This window comes from Pongo abelii, chromosome 2 (genome assembly GCF_028885655.2).
Source record: "Pongo abelii isolate AG06213 chromosome 2, NHGRI_mPonAbe1-v2.0_pri, whole genome shotgun sequence".
Lineage (NCBI taxonomy): Eukaryota > Metazoa > Chordata > Mammalia > Primates > Hominidae > Pongo > Pongo abelii.
In genome coordinates, this window is record NC_085928.1 from 150614792 (window position 1) to 150635995 (window position 21204).

Below are 21204 nucleotides of genomic sequence, written 5' to 3' on the forward strand. Positions count from 1 at the left end.
GTTAAGTACATGTTGAATTGAGGCATGTAGTGTCATTTTTCATTTCCCCCCACAAGAAAAATGTCTCGACTTCCAGGAAAACCATTATCGATCACCCTGATCAGAATCCAGGGATGCAAAAATGGAAGGGGAGATGTGCCTTTATATAATTTTTTTCATATGAAGAACTGATTCCTCTAACTTTCACAGGTATGACTTTGGTTGTAAGCAGTTGAGCAAAGCCATATTTTTCTTTCTGCCTCTTCGGAAGTGAATTTTCTGATGAGGTTAGCTCCTTCTCTCCGTTTCACCCATGCACTCACCAGCACAAGGCGGCAAGGTCTGCAATCAGACAGGAAGTGGCTGGTGTTGCGGTAATATTAGAGTCAGGGCAGCTCTGTACCTTCATCACATCATGGCAGGGGAAGAATCTGAAGGTTCAGAACCCTGGAGACCGTGACTCCCACGCTTCCTCCCCATAATACCTGGACTCAGGTGTTCTCAGGCATGTCCATTAGTATGAATTGAAGTCAATATGTGCCCCCTGCCAGGGGTCAGTCTCATTCTGAGACCTCAGTCTGCCTGCAGAAATAAGCAGTGAAGGGATTTCAGGCATTGGCCCAAGGTGCAGGGGAATGTATGTGGTTCCTCTGAGAATAAGGAGGCTGTGTCCTGCCCAGGGTTGTCTCTGTAGACACCTCCTCCCTCTGCTCATATTCAGGGAAGGGTTGCAATTCGGCTCTTGTATATTGGTCTCATTTTGAACTTTAATGACACCAAAAACAAAACAAAACAGTTGATTTTGTGACTTGGTTTCCTTTGGGAGTTTTAAATAAATATTACTATAGAAATATCATTCTCCTTGTCCAAGGCTTCTCTTCTAAGAGGTGTGAAGACAGAGGAGAATCATATTGGATCCTGGGCCTTTCCTCCATGGCTTGTGGAGATTTTGTGGGAAGGCCAGTCAAGCATATGGGTGCCCCACGCAGACAGGTTTGAAAGACCTACCTGAGAAGGGGGTTCTGGTTACATCCTTGCCACCCCACCAAATGCTCCCCAAGTCTGTGGGGCTCTATGATTCACCACAAGAGAGTGAGCCCCAGCATTTCAGAACTGACCAGATGCTTAGAGAAAATCTCGTTCAGTGGCCTCAGACAGGAAAGAGAAGCTCAGAGAGGGAAGAAATGTAGCGTCCCAAGGGGTTAATGGAAGAACTGAGGCTCAAACCCCTGTCTCCTGAACCCAGTCACCTCTGCCTCCACCTGCCTGCCTTCCTTGGCCTGAGGAGTGGCATTCACTGCAGCAGCCCACGTCCCAGCCAGCCTTTCATCCCTGAGGCCCTGGGCTCAGGAGATCTCAGACTCAATCCTGAGGAGAGAAGACGGAGCAACCTGTTGGAATGGAAGCTGACCCCAAGTCCACATCCACGGAGATCAAGGCTCCTGGACCGGAGTCCAGTCCTCTGTTTTTCTCCCACTTTCCTTCAGTTTCCAACCAGGGTTCCAGGCTTGCTACCAACATCCCAAGAGTGATATTTTTCGAAGGACACCATCTGCCCATTGTATCAACCCCAGAGGATCTTCTTCCACAGACCCAGGGAGACCAAATAACAACAGCAAACCAAACATTGATGGCATCTGAGCATGTGCCAGGCCATGCTTTAATCCTTTCCATAGGTTACCTCCTTTAATTCGCACAAGCACCATCAGAGACGGGTCCACGAGCTGAGTTTGCTAGGACCTTGGCTGGGATAGGACTTGAATTCCTCTGTGAAAATAGAGCCCACTCCAACCCCTTCCATGGATAGATTAGTGGTGGATCTGCCTCTGCTTTTGATGGTAAGAGGCTACTGAAAGAGTCTGGCTTGGGCCTTGCACTAGGGTGGAGACTGAGCTAGGATTCGCCTCCAATACAGCCCCCCATGCCCCAGCCCGGGCTCTCAAAGGCTGGGCAAGGGATGGGACCTTCTTCCACCTCTTCACTCCCCGCCCAACCCAAACACACAGAGGTTTCTCCAAGATGTGTATGCTTCGAGGTCAAGAAGACCCAACAGTGGTCCAGGACACAAACCCCAGTAGGACCTGAGTCTCCAGCGCCTGCCTGAAGCCAACCATTCTTCCTCACAGCTGGGAGGGGGTCAATAGTGAACACCCATGTGGCTCAGCAGGGCTGGGGGGTGCAGCAGCAAGCCAGCAAGTGGACAGGCAGCTGAGCGCTGCTGAACTGTTGGCCAGGAAGGCAGAGGCCTGTGGAAGGAAGGCCGCCAGAGAGGGGTTCAGGTCTCCAGACCCCTTGTTCCTTTGACAATGCTGGTGTGAGCCCATGGCTAAAATGAGCCTTACCTGTAAAGCTGAGTGAGGCCTCAGTTCAGCCAGTCCTGCCTTTGATAATAGCAGCAGCTTAGAGCCAGCCCTGCCCTTGGGCCTGATTCAGCCCCACCTCCCCGAGGAAACCTACCTGGCCTCTGTCCAGAGCTCAGAAGCCACATCCCCGGGTCTGCAAGGCTCCTCTAACATTTATCTCACAGGCATCACTTGCCTTGCCATTCACTTTTTCATGTGCATTTTTTTTTCTATCAAATCTAATTTGATTTGGTACAGTCAAGGCTCTTTCACTGCCAGGATTAAATGTGATTTCAGTTCTGCCAAACGTCAACCAGTGGAGAGGAGCCTCAGCCATCATGCCAAGCCATTTGCCACTCTGATGGAGACACAGGCTGGAGAAGGAAGGCGAGGCCACTCTGCCAGCTGGTGGCTGAGACTTGCCAGGCACCCAGGCTCCCAGCTGCCCAGCTGCATGGCAGGTCAGGGAAAGGAGGACAAATATTCTGTTAGGCCCGGCAGTGGAACTGAGGTCTAAGAACTGAGAACTGAACCGAATTCCAGAAGCTCTTTGTTCCCAGTTCATTTCCTAGTCCCTAGCCCTGCCCCTCCCACAGCCCCTCACCGGCTGCCACATTGGCCTGCCTGACCCCATACCCTTGGTTCCTGGGAATAGTGAATTGTTCAACTGGATGAGGAGGGAGGAGAAGAAAAAGAAGGCTGGTGGGTTGAGCAGATCTGAAGAGACGGTCCTGTGGCCTCCAGGTTTCCCTGAGGGGAAATAATGGTTACAGTCGGTGGGGAGGGGGTGGAATGTGGTGAGTCATTGGTCAGAGACTGGGGTGCAGGAATGGGTTTAGGAGTGATGCTAAGGTTCATGGTGGCCCAGGTAATAGTGGCCGGGTGGAGGAGAGAGTCCCTGAGGATCTGGCAGTCAAGAATCAGGAGCCTGAGTGATGAGAAAGTGATCCCTGTGGAGGAGTCATAAGGGTGTGACAGGTGTGGGTGGAGAGGGGGTGTGGGAGGCCAGGCCAAAGCCCTGACAAACACAGGGCCAGTGGTCAGTGGATGACAGCATCAAGGAGTGGGGAGAGGACTGAGCCAAGTGGTGTGAACCGCACAGGAAGGGAGATTTCTCACAAACAGAAGGTGGGTGTGGAGCTTTGTGTATGGCAGAGGAGCCAGGAGGGGCCCTGCCCTGCCTCCAGGCCTGAGTGAGCATGCAGCCCCCAGAGAAGGTGGAAGGGCAACGGGGTGCCAGGACAGAATGCTTGGTCCAGTTAAGGCAGTTGGGGGGAGCTCACAGAAGAAGCTGGGGTTGCAGTTTTCTGTATGTGGAGTGGCAGTTCCAAAGGGTGCAGTGGAAGATTTGAGTGGTGGGGAAGCTGAGGGCTGGAGTCAGAGGTAAGGGGGACAGAGCATCATGGGGGGATGGCTCTTTAGCAAAGTCAGCTGCTAGAAATAGGTTCTACTAAGCATCAGGATCCAACAGAACTTTAAATTGTTCCATTCTGCCTTCCTTCACTTCAGGGTTACATTCACTCTCCTCTTTTTCTGGAGGTGGGTACCATCCTGTTTCTAGGGCTCCTTTTTCATTTTGCTGGAATGCCTCCTTGAGTAACTTTCAGACTAGGTGGACAGAAGCTCTTCTTTCAGCGCCACTGCACACGTCCAAAAAGGAAGCTGCTGTTTGCTCTGCAACAGTGTAGCTCCCCTTAGCCTTGGAGGGTGAGGAGTCTTTGGGTGAAAATATTTTGCCAGATACACTCTCCTGTCAGTACTGAGTCAGGGAGCTGACAGGAAGGCCAGACCCTTGAGTTCTTCATCTAAGTGGAGGTGTCTTTCCCACAAATCCTGCCCACCTCTGCTGTGGAGGTTTTGCCCATGCTCTATTCAGCTTCTGTATTGGACCTTGACACCTCCAGGAGCCTCTCCCAAAGGCTGCCCTGCTCAAACAGAGCTGGATCAGGCTCTGCAGCTGGGGCAGACAGGAACACAACTGTCCCAGATGTTGAGATTACAGTTCTTTAAGGATTACCCTATGTTTGCTCCTTGGAGTTTGGGGTTTCTTTGGGACTCTTTTGGTGAGAGCCCTCCACATCCCTGGTATACAAGGCTACTGGTCTCGCTGCTTGATTTCTCCACCATCCTGTCGCACCTGCTTCCTGTCTTCCTGGAATTTACCATAATGTCTGGCTGCTGATGGCCTTTCTTGTTTTCCAGCACTCTTATCCTGTCCCTCATGCACACGCATGCACACATGAGCGAATCTTCTGTCATTTCAGAGAGACGCTGGGTAGGAGGGGTGCAGTGTGTGGGCCCAGGCTGCCCCCTTGATCACACTGCCTTCATCTTTGGAACAGCCCCACACAGTTCAGCTGGAACATTCTAATGGAATTTTTCAAGCACTTCCTGTTCTGGGTTGTCCCCTTTGGAGGTTTCTCACATCCTTGCTTTGCAGCGTTGCTAGGGAAGGCCATGCATTATTTAGGACTATTTTCCTGTGCAACACTCCTCTGTGCACAAGAAGTAACTTGATAGCTCCCTATCCCAGGGAAAATGAGGGCCCCACCTGGGCTGTGGGGACCATCTGTGTGGATGACGCTTGTTGGCACAGAGTTCATCTGAAGATGCTGCTTGTGTCCCAGCTGTAGTCACAACCCTTTTTGCTGGGGAAACAGTGAAGCTTGTCAACAGAAAACTCTCCAAATTCCAAATGCTTCCTAGATGGGAGCTGAGGTCTCTGTTGGCCATGACAGGGCCAGTTGGTATAGGGATGCCATATTTTAGAAGTAGCATTACTACAGGTAATGATACACTTGACAATTTGCATGATTAAGTGGATTGACACCTAACAGGTGCAGACCCTGAGGGCAGAGTAGCCAAGTCATTGAGGAAGAGGTGACACTTGATTTGAGTCTGGAAAGATGAGGCATGTTCCTGGCAGGAAGAACAGGGAATGGTGTTCTAGGCAAAAGGAGCAGCATGAGGGGAGTCTCGGGGGCATGAAAGCAATTCTGAGGCTTCGGACACCAAAACCATAGTCTGTGGATAACTGATGAGCACAGTGTCTGCCACAGAGTGTGTGTGTGCTTGCACATGTGTGTGGCTCCTCCTCGTTTCATTCCCTGAAAACAAACAGTGCCCAGGTCTATTTGAGTTCAGCTTTCAGGGCTGTCACTCAAACCCTCCCCCATCTGCTGACCATTGTCTAAAATTACAAGAGAATTTCACCTCTTGATCCTAAGATGTTGATCTTTTTTCAAAATATAAATACAGGGTTGGGGTAGGGTAGTGACTTGTGTCTTGGCATCTTCTCACTGCAGGCAGAGAAGACTTCAGAGGGCCCAGGGAAGCAGCTTGAGCCACCAATCTCTGCACCAAGATCTCCACCCATTTCCATCACAGAAACAGGCCATGATAACTGGATGCAGTAACTTTCCCCATTTTATTGATAGCTAAACAGAGTCCCTGGAAGTCCAATGGCTCACCTAGGGTTGTGCAGGTGGTTAGTGATGGAAAATTAAGGAATATTCAGGTCACTGGAGAACTTTTGAAATGATTACCTTGTCATATTTTTAGCACAGAACCAGACATCCATCCCTGGCTCCAGGAAATCTTCATCAAGAGCAGAACATTGTTGTCAATTAGGATGATGTACTGAGGCATTTGTAGAACCACAATAAGTAAATTATGATTATTTTTAAGGGTGCTTCTTGGGCTGATGGCCTGAAATAAGACACATTTTAGAGAGAACACCTTTAAGGCAAGGGGCCTGTTATGTCATACCATCATCACAGCAGCCCGTAGATGGAGGTGTTGCTATCCGCATTTTACAGATGATAAAAATGTGGAGCCACATTTTTCTCCTCTATTAAATGGGTGTTGGGAGCAGAAGCTAGGATTCCAAGCCAGCTCCTTCTCCCTCATTTTTCCCATTAGGGCAGGCAGGCAAATGCTTCACTTGTGTTGCGTCTCACCAAGTACTTCTGTCAGTGATTTTTTTTTAATGTAAACTTGTTTTTGAAGTATAAGATATATGTAGACAGCACATAAATCTTAAGGGTGCTGCTTGATGATGTTTACAAACAACACACTAGTAGAACCAGAACTCAATTTAAGCAGCAGAAAATTCCAGCCCCCCCGCAGGAATCCCTCATGCCTCCTCCCCATCACTACTCCCTTAAGGTCATCTCTGCCCTAACTTCATCACCTTGCTTTTGCTTCTATACAGAAGATGTCACACAAAATGTACGTTTTTTCACTCAAAATTATGTCAAAAGATTCCTCCATGCTTTTACATATAATTGTGGTTCCTTCATTCTCGTGGCTGATTAGTGTTCTATATGAAGTTACACAATTTATTTTTACATTCCACTGTTGATGGACAGTAGAATTGTTGCTTTCAGTTTGATGCTGTTACAAGTAATGCTCCTATGAGCATTTGTGAATGTACATTTTGGTGAACATGTATATGCTTTTCTGTTAGGTGTTTACCCAGGAGATTCAGCAGTTTTAGTCAATGCGCCTAGTTTTCCAAAGTGGTTGTGCAGTTCACATTCCCACTAAAAGCATTGTGAGCATTCCAGTTGCTCTACATCCTCATCAGCACTTAATACTATCTTTCTTTTTCATTTTCGTCATTCTTTTTTTTTCTTTCTTAATTTCAATAGTTTTGGGGGTACAGGTGGTTTTTGGTTTCATGGAAAAAGTCTTTAGTGGTGATTTCTGAAATTTTGATGCACTGCTCAATGTGTAGTCTTTTATCCCTCAACCCCCTCCCACCCTTTCCCCCAGGTCCCTAAAGTCCATTATATCTTTTTTTTTTTTTTGAGATGGAGTCTCACTCTGTTGCCCTGGCTGAAGTGCAGGGGCACGATCTCGGCTCACTGCAACCTCCGCCTCCCAGGTTCAAGCGATTCTTCTGCCTCAGCTTCCCGAGTAGCTGGGACTACAGGTGAGCACCACCACGCCCAGCTAATTTTTGTATTTTTAGTAGAGACGGGGTTTCACCATATTGGCCAGGCTGGTCTCAAACTCCTGACCTCGTGATCCACCCGCCTCGGCCCCACAAACTGCTGGGATTACAGGCGTGAGCCACCGTACCCAGCTTCATTGTATTGTTCTTATGACTTTGCATCCTCATACCATAGCTCTCATTTATAAGTGAGAACATAGATGTTTGGTTTTCCATTCCTGAGTTACTTCTCTTAGAATAATGGTCTCCAACTTCATCCAGGTTGCTGTGTTTCATTCTTTTTATGGCTGAGTAGTATTCCAAGGTGTTTGTATATACATATATATTATCATATTTGGTTTATCCACTCATTCATTGATGGGCATTTAGGCTGTTTCCATAATTTTACAATTGTGAATTGTGCTGCTATAAACATGCATGTGCAAGTGTCTTGTTCATATAATGACTTATTTTCCTCTGGGTAGATACCTAGTAGTGAGATTGCTAGATCAAACAGTAGTTCTACTTTTAGTTCTTTAAGGAATCTCCACACTGTTTTCCATAATGGTTGTACTGGTTTACATTCCCACCAGCAGTGTAAAAGTGTTCCATTTTCACCACATCTATACAAACATCTGCTATTTTTTGACATCTGTTATTTCTTAAATTATGGCCATTCTTGCAGGAGTAAGTATTTCATTGTGGTTTTAATTTGCATTTCCCTGATAATTAGTGATGTTGAGCATTTTGTCATATGTTTGTCAGCCATTTGTATATCTTCTTTTGAGAATTTTCTATTCATATCCCTTGACTACTTTTTGATGGATTATTTGGTTTTTTCTTGCTGATTTGCTTGAGTTCCTTGTAGATTCTGGATATTAGTCCTTTGTCAGATGCATAGTTTGTGAATATTTTCTCCCACTCTGTGTTTACTCTGTTGATTATTTCTTTTGCTGAGCAGAAACTTTTTAGTTTAATTAGGTCCCATCTACTTATCTTTGTTTTTATTGCATTTGCTTTTAGGTTCTTGGTCATGAACTTTTTGCCTAAGCCAATGTCTAGAAGAGTTTTTCCTGTTATCTTCTAGAATTTTTATGGTTTCAGGTCTTAGATTTAAGTTTTTGATCCATCTGGAGGTGATTTTTGTATAAGGTGAGAGATGAGGATCCAGCTTCATTCTTCAACATGTGACTTGTCAAATCCCAGCACCATTTGTTGAATAGGTTGTCCTTTTCCCACTTTATGTTTTTGTTTGCTTGGTCAAAGATCAGTTGGCTGTGAGTATTTGGCTTTATCTCTGGGTTCTCTATTCTGGTCCATTGGTCTACATGCCTATTTTTATACCAGTACCATGCTGTTTTGGTAACTATAGCCTTGTAGTATAGTTTGAAGTTGGGTAATATGATGCCTCCAGATTTGTTCTTTTTGCTTAGTCTTGCTTAGGCTATGTGAGCTCTTTTTCAGTTTCATATGAATTTTAGGATTGTTTTCTCTTGTTTTGTGAAGAATGATAATGGTATTTTGATGGGAATTGCATTGAATTTGCAGATTGCTTTTGGCAATATGGTCATCTTCACAATATTGATTCTACCCATCCATGAGCATGGGGTGGGTTTCCATTTGTTTGTGTCATCTATGAATTCTTTCAGCAATGTTTTGTAGTTTTCCTTGTGGAAATCTTTCACATCCTTCATTAGGTATATTCCTAAGTATTTTTCTTTTTTTTTTCTTTTCTGTTCTTTTTTTTTTTTGCAGCTGTTGTAAAAGGGATTGAATTCTTGATTTGATTCTCAGCTTGGTCACTGTTGGTGTATAGCAGTGCTACTGATTTGTGTACATTGATTTTGTATACTGAAACTTAACTAAATTCATTTATCAGATCAAGGAGCTTTTTAGATGAGTATTTAGGGTTTTCTAGGTATACAGTCATCGGCAAATAGCAACAGTTTGACTTCCTCTTTACAGATTTAGATGCCCTTTATTTCTTTCTCTTGTCTGACTGTTCTGGCTAGGACTTCCAGTACACTGTTGAAGAGCAGTGGTGAAAGTGGGCATCCTTGTCTTGTTCTAGTTCTCAGGGGGAATGCTTTCAACTTTTCCCCATTCAGTAGTTTAATGTTGGCATGGGTCTGTAATAGATGGCTTTTATTACCTTAAGGTATGTCCCTTCTATGCCAATTTTGCTGAGGCTTTTAATCATAAAGGGATGCTGGATTTTGTCACATGTTTTTTCTGCATCTATTGACATGCTTATATGATTTTTGTTTTTAATTATATTTATGTGATGTATCACATTTATTGACTTTTATATGTTAAACTATCCCTGCATGCCTGGTGTGAAACCTGCTTGATCATGGTTAATTATCTTTTTTGATATGCTGTTGAATTCAGTTAGCTAGTATTTTGTTGAAGATTTTTGCATGTATGTTCATTAGGGATGTTGGTCTGTAGTTTTTGTTTTTTGTTATGTCCTTTCCTGGTTTTGGTATTAGGGTGATACTGGCTTCATAGAATAATTTAAGAAGGATTCCCTCTTTCTCTATCTTTTGGAATAGTTTCTTTTTTTTTTTTGCAGCATTATATCAATTTAATTTGTAAATGAGGTATAACAGGTACACTGCAAAAGATAAATAAGCATACTGTTCAGTGAATTCTTAAGTATATACACATGTAATCACCACTCAGATCAATACATAGATTCCCAGCACCAGAACAGGGCTCTCTTATCTTTAATGTCAATAGCAACAACACCCCCAGCCCCACCATCTCACCCCCAAGTAACCACTATTCTCACTTCCATCACCATAGATTAGTTTTGTCTATTTCTGAATTTTGTATAAGTTGAGTAAAATATAATTGTTGTATCATTCTTTTTACGCTATATTATATATGATTTATAAGATCAGTTATGTATAGTAGAAATTTTTGTTTTGTGTGGCATTCCATTGTATTAATGTACCATAATTTATTTATCTACTCTCTGATGTACATTTGGGTCGCTTCCAGTTTTTCTTTTTTTTTTATTATTATTATACTTTAAGTTTTAGGATACATGTGCACAACGTGCAGGTTTGTTACATATGTATACATGTGCCATGTTGGTGTGCTGCACCCATTAACTCCTCATTTAGCATTAGGTATATCTCCTAATGCTATCTCTCCCCCCTCCCCCCACCCCACAATAGTCCCCGGTGTGTGATGTTCCCCTTCCTGTGTCCATGTGTTCTCATTGTTCAATTCCCACCTATGAGTGAGAACATGCAGTGTTTGGTTTTTTGTCCTTGTGATAGTTTGCTGAGAATGATGGTTTCCAGCTTCATCCATTTCCCTACAAAGGACATGAACTCATCATTTTTTATGGCGCATAGTATTCCATGGTGTATATGTGCCACATTTTCTTAATCCAGTCTATCATTGTTGGACATTTGGGTTGGTTCCAAGTCTTTGCTATTGTGAATACTGCCACAATAAACATACGTGTGCATGTGTCTTTATAGCAGCATGATTTATAATCCTTTGGGTATATACCCAGTAATGGGATGCCTGGGTCAAATGGTATTTCCAGTTCCAGATCCCTGAGGAATCACCACACTGACTTCCACAATGGTTGAACTAGTTTACAGTCCCACCAACAGTGTAAAAGTGTTCCTATTTCTCCACATCCTCTCCAGCACCTGTTGTTTCCTGACTTTTTAATGATCGCCATTCTAACTGGTGTGAGATGGTATCTCATTGTGGTTTTGATTTGCATTTCTCTGATGGCCAGTGATGATGAGCATTTTTTCATGTGTCTGTTGGCTGCATAAATGTCTTCTTTTGAGAAGTGTGTGTTCATATCCTTCGCCCACTTGTTGATGGGGTTGTTTGTTTTTTTCTTGTAAATTTGTTTGAGTTCATTGTAGATTCTGGATATTAGCCCTTTGTCAGATGAGTAAGTTGCAAAAATGTTCTCCCATTCTGTAGGTTGCCTGTTCACTCTGATGGTGGTTTCTTTTGCTGTGCAGAAGCTCTTGAATTTAATTAGATCCCATTTGTCAATTTTGGCTTTTGTTGCCATTGCTTTTGGTGTTTTAGACATGAAGTCCTTGCACATGCCTGTGCCCTGAATGGTATTGCCTAGGTTTTCTTCTAGGGTTTTTATGGTTTTAGGTCTAACATGTAAGTCTTTAATCCATCTTGAATTAATTTTTGTATAAGGTGCAAGGAAGGGATCCAGTTTCAGCTTTCTGCATATGGCTAGCCAGTTTTCCCAGCACCATTTATTAAATAGGGAATCCTTTCCCCATTGCTCGTTTTTCTCAGGTTTGTCAAAGATCAGATAGTTGTAGATATGCGGCATTATTTCTGAGGGCTCTGTTCTGTTCCATTGGTCTATATCTCTGTTTTGGTACCAGTACCATGCTGTTTTGGTTACTGTAGCCTTGTAGTATAGTTTGAAGTCAGGTAGCATGATGCCTCCAGCTTTGTTCTTTTGGCTTAGGACTGACTTGGCAATGCGGGCTCTTTTTTGGTTCCATATGAACTTTAAAGTAGTTTTTTCCAGTTCTATGAAGAAAGTCATTGGTAGCTTGATGGGGATGGCATTGAATCTATAAATTACTTTAGGTAGTATGGCCATTTTCCCAATATTGATTCTTCCTACCCATGAGCATGGAATGTTCTTCCATTTGTTTGTATCATCTTTTATTTCATTGAGCAGTGGTTTGTAGTTCTCCTTGAAGAGGTCCTTCACATCCCTTGTAAGTTGGATTCCTAGGTATTTTATTCTCTTTGATGCAATTGTGAATGGGAGTTCACTCATGATTTGGCTCTCTGTTTGTCGGTTATTGGTGTATAAGAATGCTTGTGATTTTGGCACATTGATTTTATATCCTGAGACTTTGCTGAAGTTGCTTATCAGCTTAAGGAGATTTTGGGCTGAGACAATGGGGTTTTCTAGATATACAATCATGTCATCTGCAAACAGGGACAATTTGACTTCCTCTTTTCCTAATTGAATGCCCACCTTCTCCTGCCTGATTGCCCTGGCCAGAACTTCCAACACTATGTTGAATAGGAGTGGTGAGAGAGGACATCCCTGTCTTGTGCCAGTTTTCAAAGGGAATGCTTCCAGTTTTTGCCCATTTGGTATAATATTGCCTGTGGGTTTGTCATAGATAGCTCTTATTATTTTGAGATATGTCTCATCAGTACCTAATTTATTGAGAGTTTTTAGCATGAAGGGTTGTTGAATTTTGTCAAAGGACTTTTCTGTATTTATTGAGATAATCATGTGGTTTTTGTCTTTGGTTCTGTTTATATGCTGGATTATGCTTATTGATTTTCATATGTTGAACCAGACTTGCATCCCAGGGATGAAGCCCACTTGATCATGGTGGATAAGCTTTTTGATGTGTTGCTGGATTCGGTTTGCCAGTATTTTATTGAGGATTTTTGCATCAATGTTCATCAAGGATATTGGTCTAAAATTCTCTTTTTTTGTTGTGTCTCTGCCAGGCTTTGGTATCAGGATGATGCTGGCCTCATAAAATGAGTTAGGTAGGATTCCCTCTTTTTCTATTGATTGGAATAGTTTCAGAAGGAATGGTATTAGCTCCTCCTTGAACCTCTGGTAGAATTCGGCTGTGAATCTATCTGGTCCTAGACTTTTTTTGGTTGGTAAGCTATTAATTATTGCCTCAATTTCAGAGCCTGTTATTGGTCTATTCAGAGACTCAACTTCTTCCTGGTTTAGTCTTGGGAGAGTGTATGTGTTGAGGAATTTATCCATTTCTTCTAGATTTTCTAGTTTATTTGCACAGAGGTGTTTATAGTATTCTCTGATGGTAGTTTGTATTTCTGTGGGATTAGTGGTGATATCCCCTTTGTCATTTTTTATTGCATCTATTTGATTCTTCTCTCTTTTCTTCTTTATTAGTCTTGCTAGTGGTCTATCAATTTTGTTGATCTTTTCCAAAAACCAGCTCCTGGATTCATTGATTTTTTGAAGAGTTTTTTGTGTCTGTATTTCCTTCTGTTCTGCTCTGATCTTAGTTATTTCTTGCCTTCTGCTAGCTTTTGAATGTGTTTGCTCTTGCTTCTCTAGTTCTTTTAATTGTGATGTTAGGGTGTCAATTTTAGATCTTTCCTGCTTTCTCTTGTGGGCATTTAGTGCTATAAATTTCCCTCTACACACTGCTTTGAATGTGTCCCAGAGATTCTGGTATGTTGTGTCTTTGTTCTCGTTGGTTTCAAAGAACATCTTTATTTCTGCCTTCATTTCGTTATGTACCCAGTAGTCATTCAGGAGCAGGTTGTTCAGTTTCCATGTAGTTGAGCAGTTTTGAGTGAGTTTCTTAATCCTGAGTTCTAGTTTGATTGCACTGTGGTCTGAGAGACAGTTTGTTATAATTTCTGTTCTTTTACATTTGCTGAGGAGTGTTTTACTTCCAACTATGTGGTCAATTTTGGAATAGGTGTGGTGTGGTACTGAAAAGAATGTATATTCTGTTGATTTGGGGTGGAGAGTTCTGTAGATGTCTATTAGGTCCACTTGGTGCAGAGCTGAGTTCAATTCCTGGATATCCTTGTTAACTTTCTGTCTCGTTGATCTGTCTAATGTTGACAGTGGGGTGTTAAAGTCTCCCATTATTATTGTGTGGGAGTCTACGTCTCTTTGTAGGTCAGTAAGGACTTCCTTTATGAATCTGTGTGCTCCTGTATTGGGTGCATATATATTTAGGATAGTTAGTTCTTCTTGTTGAATTGATCCCTTTACCATTATGTAATGACCTTCTTTGTCTCTTTTGATCTTTGTTGGTTTAAAGTCTGTTTTATCAGAGACTAGGATTGCAACCCCTGCCTTTTTTTGTTTTCTTTTGCTTGGTAATCTTCCTCCATCCCTTTATTTTGGGCCTATGTGTGTCTCTGCACGTGAGATGGGTTTCCTGAATACAGCACACTGATGGGTCTTGACTCTTTATCCAATTTGCCAGTCTGTGTCTTTTAACTGGGGCATTTACCCCATTTGCATTTAAGATTAGTATTGTTATGTGTGAATTTGATCCTGTCATTATGATGTTAGCTGGTTATTTTGCTTGTTAGTTGATGCAGTTTCTTCCTAGCCTCAATGGTCTTTACAATTTGGCATGTTTTTGCAGTGGCTGGTACCAGTTGTTCCTTTCCATGTTTAGTGCTTCCTTCAGGAGCTCTTGTAGGGCAGGCCTGGTGGTGACAAAATCTCTCAGCATTTGCTTGTCTGTGAAGTATTTTATTTCTCCTTCACTTATGAAGCTTAGTTTGGCTGGATATGAAATTGTGGGTTGAAAATTCTTTTCTTTAAGAATGTTGAATATTGGCCCCCACTCTCTTCTGGCTTGTAGAGTTTCTGCCGAGAGATCCGCTGTTAGTCTGATGAGCTTCCCTTTGTGGGTAACCCAACCTTTCTCTCAGCTGCCCTTAACACTTTTTCCTTCATTTCAACTTTGGTGAATCTGACAATTATGTGTCTTGGAGTTGCTCTTCTCGAGGAGTATCTTTGTGGCATTCTCGGTATTTCCTAAATTCGAATGTTGGCCCGCCTTGCTAGATTGGGGAAGTTCTCCTGGATAATATCCTGCAGAGTGTTTTCCAACTTGGTTCCATTCTCCCCGTCACTTTCAGGTACACCAGTTAGACGTAGATTTCGTCTTTTCACATAGTCACTTATTTCTTGAAGGCTTTATTCATTTCTTTTTATTCTTTTTTCTCTAAACTTCTCTTCACGCTTCATTTCATTCATTTCGTCTTCCATCGCTGATACCCTTTCTTCCAGTTGATCGCATCAGTTACTGAGGCTTGTGCATTTGTCACGTAGTTCTTGTGCCTTGGTTTTCAGCTCCATCAGGTCCTTTAAGGATTTCTCTGAATTGGTTATTCTAGTTATCCATTCGTCTAATTTTTTTTCAAAGTTTTTAACTTCTTTGCCATTGGTTCAAACTTCCTCCTTTAGCTTGGAGTAGTTTGATCTTCTGAAGCCTTCCTCTCTCAACTCGTCAAAGTCATTCTCCATCCAGCTTTGTTCCATTGCTGGTGAGGAGCTGTGTTCCTTTGGAGGAGGAGAGGTGCTCTGATTTTTAGAGTTTCCGGTTTTTCTGCTCTGTTTTTTCCCCATCTTTGTGGTTTTATCTACGTTTGGTCTTTGATGATGGTGATGTACAGATGGGTTTTTGGTGTGGATGTCCTTTCTGTTTGTTAGTTTTCCTTCTAACAGTCAGGACCCTCAGCTGCAGGTCTGTTGGAGTTTACTGGTGGTCCACTCCAGACCCTGTTTGCCTGGGTATCAGCAGCGGTGGCTGCAGAACAGCGGATATTGGTGAACCGCAAATGCTGCTGCCTGATCGTTTCTTGGGAAGTTTTGTCTCAGAGGAGTACCTGGCCGTGTGAGGTGTCAGTCTGCCCCTACTGGGGTTGCCTCCCATTTAGGCTACTCGGGGGTCAGGGACCCACTTGAAGAGGCAGTCTGCCTATTCTCAGATCTCAAGCTGCGTGCTGGGAGAGCCACTACTCTCTTCAAAGCTGTCAGACAGGGACATTTAAGACTGCAGAGGTTATTGCTGTCTTTTGTTTGTCTGTGCCCTGCGCCCAGAGGTGGAGCCTACAGAGGCAGGCAGGCCTCCTTGCACTGTGCTGGGATCCACCCAGTTCGAGCTTCCTGGCCGCTTTGTTTATCTAATCAAGCCTGAGCGATCGTGGGCGCCCCTCCCCCAGCCTTGCTGCTGCCTTGCAGTTTGATCTCAGACTGCTGTGCTAGCAAAGAGCAAGGCTCCATGGGCGTAGGACCCTCCGAGCCAGGTGCGGAATATAATCTCCTGTTGTGCCATTTGTTAAGCCTGTTGGAAGAACGCAGTATTAGGGTGGGAGTGACCCGATTTTCCAGGTGCCATCTGTCACCCCTTTCTTTGACTAGGAAAGGGAATTCCCTGACCCCTTGCACTTCCCAGGCGAGGTGATGCCTCACCCTGCTTCGGCTCATGCACGGCGCACTGCACCCACTGTCCTGCACCCACTGTCCGGCACTCCCCTGTGAGATGAACCCAGTACCTCAGTTGGAAATGCAGAAATCACCCATCTTCTGCGTCGCTCACACTGGGAGCTGTAGATTGGAGCTGTTCCTATTCGGCCATCTTGGCTCCACCCCCCCAGTTTTTCAATATTACATATTAAACTGCTATTGGGTTGTGTCCGCACCAGCCAGGAGCTTTCCCTGACACAGAAGAGGGAGATGATCTGAAAGTCTATAGGCAGCAGCAGCAGCAGTGGAATCGTTTCAGAAAGATTAGTACCAATTCTTTTTTGAATACCTGATAGAATTCAGCTGTGAATCCATCTGGTCCTTGACTTTTTTTTTTGGTGGCAATTTTTTTATTATCATTTCAATTTCACTACTTGTTACTGGTCTGTTCGGAATTTCTATTTCTTCCTGATTTAATCTAGGAAGGTTGTATATTTCAAGAAATTTTTCTATCTCCTTTAAGTTTTCTAGTTTGTATGTGTAAAGGTGTTAATAATTCCTGTGAATGCACTTTTGTATTTCTGTGGTATCAGTTGTAATATCTCCTGTTTTGTTTCTAATTGAACTTATTTGGATCTTCTCTTGTCTTTTCTTGGTTATTCTCATTAATGGTCTATCAATTTTGTTTGTCTTTTCAAAGAACTGGCTTTTTGTTTTATTTATCTTTTGTATTTTTTGTTTCAATTTCATTTAGTTCTGCTGTGATCTTTGTTATTTATTTTCTTCTGCTGAGTTTGAGTTTAGTTTGTTCCTGTTTCCCTAGTTCCTTGAGGTGTGACCTTAGATTGTCTATTCATGTTCTTTCAGCTTTTTGATGTAAGCATTTAATGCTATGAACTTTCCTCTTAGCACTGCTTTGACTGTATCCCAGAGGTTTTTATAAGTTGTGTCACTATTATTGTTCCATTCAAAGAATTTTTACATTTCCATCTTGATTTCATTGTTGCCCAAAGATCATTCAGGAGCAGATTATTTAATTTCCATGTATTTGTATAGTTTTGAGAGTTCCTTTTGGAGTTAATTTCCAATTTTATTCCACTGTAGTCTGAGAGGATACTTGATATAAGTTTGATTTTCTTAAATTTATTGAGACTTGTTTTGTGGCCTATCATGTAGTCTATCTTGGAGAATGTTCCATGGGCTGAAGAAAAGAATGTATATTCTGCAGTTGTTGGGTAGAATGTTCTGTAAATATTTGTTAAGTCCATTTGTTCTAGGGTATAGTTGAACTGCATTGTTTCTTTGTTGACTCTGTCTTGGTGAACTGTCTAGTGCTGTCAGTGGAGCATTGAAGTCCCCCACTATTGTTGTGTAGTTGTCTATCTCATTTCTTATGTCTAGTCATAATTGTTTTATAAATTTGGGAGCTCCTGTGTTAGGTACATATATATTTAGGATTGTGATATTTTCCTCTTGGACTGATCCTTTCATTATGATATAATGTCTCTCTTTGTCTTTTTTTTTTTTTTTTTTTTTTGAGACAGAGTCTCACTCTGTCACCCAGGCTGGAGTGCAGTGGCGTGATCTCAGCTCATTGCAAGCTCCGCCTCCCAGGTTCACGCCATTCTCCTGCCTCAGCCTCCCGAGTAGCTGGGACTACAGGCACCCGCCACCATGCCCGGCTAATTTTTTGTATTTCTAGTAGAAATGGGGTTTCACTGTGTTAGCCAGGATGGTCTCAATCTCCTGACTTTGTGATCTGCCCACCTTGGCCTCCCAATGTGCTGGGATTACAGGTCTGAGCCACCACGCTTGGCCCCCTCTTTGTCTTTTTAAACTGTTGTTGCTTTAAAACCTGTTTTGTCTGATATAAGAATAGCTACTCTTGCTTGCTTCTGGTTTCCATTTGAATGGAAACCCCACTTTACCTTAAGTTTATGTGAGTCCTTATGTGCTAGGTGAGTCTCTTGAAGACAGCAGATACTTGGTTGGTGGATTTTTATTCACCTTGATGTGGTACTCTCCTGCTTCCCCTAGGGACGGGGCTACCTGAGAGCTGGACTGCAAAGATTGGTATTGCTCTTCTGGGTCTAACCATGCAGTGGGGCTACCAGGCTCTGGGCTGGTGCTGGGAAATGTTTGCAAAGAGTCCTATGATGGGATCTGTCTTCAGGTCTCCCAGCTGTGGATACCAGCACCTGCTCTGGTGGAGGTGGCAGGGGAATGAAGTAGACTCTGTGAGAGTCTTTGGTTATAGATATGTTTAGTGTGCTGGCTTTCTCTAATGCTGGTTATGCTAGCAGTGAGGTTGTAATATGGACAGACTTGGGACCCACTTGCTAGCCAGGATTTGGCAGGCAGTGGAATTAACTCCTGTTTCTCCTTCCTTGGAGCAAGGTTGTTCTGTCATGAGTAGCTGTAATGTCCTGAGTTGGTTGGCCTCCAGCCAGGAGGTGGCGCTTTCAAGAGAGCACCAGAGTTTTTTTCCTGTCTCACAGAATTTGCAGTTTGCCTGCTGCTTCTTTTCATTATGTTATCTTAATTACGTCTGAGAGTTACAGAATGAATAAAAATTTAGAAGTAGACAAACATATGAGTCCTCATTTTTACATTAATATACACATTAAATATAAGTAGACAATAAAAAGTAGAAGAAAAGCCTATTTTTAGAAAAGACCAAATTAATAGCTCCTAACAGTGTCAGGGACATTTATTTGTTCATCAGTTGAGTCTACATAGACAATCTTTGAATCACCACAGCTGTTTGAGCAAACCTGGATTGGAGGACAAGCTATGTAGTTAACTCTGAATTTTGGCTAAATATTTGACAACTTCTAAGCAGATCCTATCAGGCGTCTTCATCACTCCAGACTTCAGTCCCGGGCATCACAGGAAAGAGGATGTCATCATTTTAGTCTTCCTTGTTGGTATGTAGCAGAGTCATATTATGGTATTAATTTCTACTTTCCTGATGATTCATGAAGTTGAGCACTTTTACATATGTTTATTGGCCATTTGGATATTCACCTTTATGAACAGTGATTCTTTTTCAGTTTTATCTTTAGTCAAAAAATAGTTCTAAGAATAGCTCCCATACTGGAAAATTCTGTGCTTCCCTTCCTATCTAGGTGATTATTTCCAAGCTTTGACATTTGGTAGTTCTAAGAAAAGCCTCAAAGCCAGGGGAGGTGAGAAAGAAGAGCCAAGGGAATGGGCGCAGCCAACGTTGGGCATCCTCTGAGCTCTTAAAGTTCCACAGTGGGGGCAGGAACTCAAGGACTTTCTCTGTGCACTTTGGAATTGTTAGTTTACTCTCCCCTCAGAAGTTAGGAGAGATGATTTATATTTCACATTTAGAGCTAGCAACGTACTCTGAACTCCTTTTCTTTCTTCCTTTGGAATTTAGGCTCTAGATTGATTTCAGTGACTGCAGAGAGATGAAGATAAAAGGCATTCTGTCCTCTTCAGCCCTTAATTGGGCAGGCAACACACAGGGAGTTGGGTTTGCTGACAAGGCTAAGCATTTTGGGCGTTGAATACCTATTATATGCCTAGGGCATTAAAGTGATAAGAAAATCTCTTAAAGTCTGCCAATGATTTTGAAACTTTAACAGCTCAGTTTTCCTGATGCCAGATGGGGGACAGGGAGTGGGAGAACTGGGTACAAGGGTGTTGCTGGAGGAGAGATGGGGACACCCTGAGGGAGGGTTGTCAAATGTTGGCCTAGGCACAGTGATTGGGTGACTGGGAGGTGAGCGATCAGCCTTCTGCGCCTGGAAAATAGGGCATGGCTGGGCTTCCCCTGTCCAGCCTCATTTTGTATGAGAATCAATATACTGTCTCCATATTTGACTATTCTGGAGATTTTGTACAAGTGGAATTATACAATAAAAATAATAAATAATTTTTTTAAAAAGAGGATACAAAAAATAAAAAAAAAAAAAAGATAAAAAAGAGGATACAGAGGTGAGTGTTTGAAGCCACTAGTGCTCCCTGCAGATAGCCTTGGGATCTGGCCTCAAGTGAAGGAGAGCTGGATGTACTCTTGTGCACAGCTTCCAAAGCATGCTCCCCGAGCCCCACTTTAATTTTAATGGCTCCCCTTATTAACTCTGCAGCTCAGGTAAATAAAAATTCCTATGAAACATATTCTTGACTCTTGACTACATTCCCATGTAAAAAGTACTTCTCACTGCAGGTCATGATAAAAAAATGTTTGAAAGCTGCAGGCCTTGGGTGGATCTGTAGAGGGCCTTTCTCTGTGGTACTATTCCTATCACAGCTCTTGTGTTAGTATTTACCACTCAACAGTTTTGTTGTATCTTAGTACATTATAGGATGTTTATGAATATCATTTATTCTATTACCAAAAAAGTATTAAGATGCAGGTTCAGGCTTCCAGCGTATTCCTGGAGGATTGGGGAAACCAGGCCTGTACAAACCATACCAGATGCCATGTGATCACCATCATCATCTTCCTTCCAGCTGATGCTAACTGATCAGCACTGTTCCTCTCCCCACAAACTTCCAGCCTGTCCTGTTTTATTCCTCCTTTGCCTTTGCCTGTTCTCTCTGCCTAGGATACCCTCCCCACCCTCATGTGCCTTTAACCCTCCTATTCACTCTTCAAAACCCCATAATGTGTCCTCTCTGTGAAGCTTTCAAACAGCTCTTCTATATAAGAAATTCTCGTTTCTGTACCTGTATATTTAGGAATTATTGCATATATTACACTTTATTAAAATGATTCACCTATTTAAAATCCCAGATCATGAGCCTCCACCACCCCCCTGCCCGCCCTCACCCTCTTCCAGAGCTGCCTCTGGTGCTAGCTTAGTTATCCCTGTATCCCCAGGGCTAATCAGAGGGCCTGGACCAGAATAAGAGCTTAATAAGGGTGTCTGCAATAAACCTAGTTAAAGTTGGTTTAACTGGTCCTATGTCCAGTGGTTCCATTATTTATGGATTTTAACTTA

The 21204-nt window shown here is 42.9% G+C and overlaps 1 protein-coding gene across 2 annotated transcripts in view; it reads left to right on the forward strand.

Annotated features, from left to right (window-relative positions):
• Positions 1-21204, forward strand: part of SPSB4 (splA/ryanodine receptor domain and SOCS box containing 4) — a 134326-nt gene that overhangs the window by 73014 nt on the left and 40108 nt on the right. The gene's annotated exons all lie outside the window — the stretch shown is intronic.